The 2,292-nt window shown below is 35.4% G+C and overlaps 1 pseudogene; it reads left to right on the forward strand.

Moving 5' to 3' along the window:
* Positions 1–201: 201 nt before the first annotated feature.
* On the forward strand, positions 202–350 carry LOC134329715 (U1 spliceosomal RNA; annotated as a pseudogene).
* Positions 351–2,292: the final 1,942 nt, after the last annotated feature.

Raw genomic sequence — 2,292 nt, forward strand, 5'->3', positions numbered from 1 at the left:
ATGAAAATCATTCAGAACAAGAAACTAAATGAATACGGTCGGCTTAAATCTACAAGCTCTTTCTTTGCTACCACAGAAATCAGGGAAAAGCGAACGCGGTCCTTCATTATCAGAAATTAATCAATTGGCTACCATGGAGCTCACCGTGAGTTTGAACGGTGTGTGATTCGGTGTCTCTGTTCGGCGGTGCCACTGGACCTCATACTTACCTGGCAGGGGCGAGACCATGATCAAGAAGGTGGTTCACCCAGGGCGAGGCTCAGCCATTGCACTCCGGTTGTGCTGACCGCTGCGAATTCCCCAAATGTGTAATTTCTGAAAGTGGGGGACTGCGTTCGCGCTCTCTCCTGATTTCTGTGTGTTTGCTATTGGTTTGTTGTTTTTTAGTGAAGTGCATCAAATGCTCTCCAAAGAAAATCATGTGTCTCCATTTACATTTTTCTTTTTTGCACAATTTGAACAAAGCATAAAAGAATAAACACATTACAAGAAATGCTCCAAAAGTACTTGGAATGATTTTTTACATTAATTTCCCTTCAAATTTAAGACCTTTTTTGCCTTCTCCTGTAGAATTGTCATTTTGGAAATCACTTTGCACATCAGCGTTATGCATGGTGTGTTAAGAGACTCGACCAGCGGTCAACAGTGAGAACAAAGGTTGACATATTGTGCATGACAGCCAATTGATTAATATCGCGTTCGCGGTCCCTCATTATTACTTTACTCATACTCATAATTACTCTACTAATACACACTCACTCATTATTACTTTACTAATAATTACTCACAGTCATTATTACTCTACTAATACTCACTCACTCATTATTACTCCACTACTACTCACTCACTCATTATTACTCCACTAATACTCACGCACTCATTATTACTCTACTAATACTCACTCACTCATTATTACTCCACTAATACTCACTCACTCATTATTACTCCAAGAATACTCACTCACTCATTATTATTCTACTAAAACTCACGCACTCATTATTACTCTACTAATACTCACTCAGACTCATTATTACTCCACTAATACTAACTCACTCATTATAACTCTACTAATACTCACTCACTCATTATTACTCCACTACTACTCACTCACTCATTATTACTCCAATACTCACTCACTCATTATTACTCCACTAATACTCACGCACTCATTATTACTCTACTAATACTCACTCACTCATTGTTACTCCACTAATACTCACTCACTCATTATTACTCCACTAATACTCACTCACTCATTATTATTCTACTAAAACTCACGCACTCATTATTACTCTACTAATACTCACTCATACTCATTATTACTCCACTAATACTCACTCACTCATTATAACTCCACTAATACTCACTCACTCATTATTATTCTACTACTCACGCACTCATTATTACTCTACTAATACTAACTCATACTCATAATTACTCTACTAATACTCACTCACTCATTATTACTCTACTAATACTCACTCACTCATTATTACTCCACTAATACTCACGCACTCATTATTACTCTACTAATACTCACTCATACTCATTATTACTCTACTAATACTCACTCACTCATTATTACTCCACTAATACTCACGCACTCATTATTACTCTACTAATACACACTCACTCATTATTACTCCACTAATACTCACGCAATCATTATTACTCTTCTAATACTCACTCGTACTCATTATGACTCTACTAATACTCTCACTCATTATTACTCCACTAATACTCACTCACTCATTATTAATCCACTAATACTCACTCATACTCATTATTACTCCACTAATACTTACTCACTCATTATTACTCTACTAATACTCACTCACTCATTATTACTCCACTAATACTCAACCCCTCATTATTACGCCACTATACTCACTCACTCATTATTGCTCTACTAATACTCACTCACTCATTATTACTCCAATAATACTCACCCATACTCATTATTACTCCACTAATACTCACTCACTCATTATTACTCCAATAATACTCACTCATGCTCATTATTACTCGACTAATACTCAATCATACTCATTATTACTCCACTAATACTCAATCACTCATTATTACTCAACTATACTCATTCATACTCATAATTACTCTACTGACACTCACTCGCTCATTATTACTCCAGTAATACTCACTCACTCATTATTACTCTACTAATACTCAATCATACTCATTATTACTTCACTAATACTCACACACTCATTATTACTCTATTAATACTCAAACATACTCATTATTACTCTACTAATACTCACTCATTCATTATTA

The sequence above is a fragment of the Trichomycterus rosablanca genome, chromosome 15, assembly GCF_030014385.1.
Source record: "Trichomycterus rosablanca isolate fTriRos1 chromosome 15, fTriRos1.hap1, whole genome shotgun sequence".
In the NCBI taxonomy this organism is placed as follows: Eukaryota; Metazoa; Chordata; class Actinopteri; order Siluriformes; family Trichomycteridae; genus Trichomycterus; species Trichomycterus rosablanca.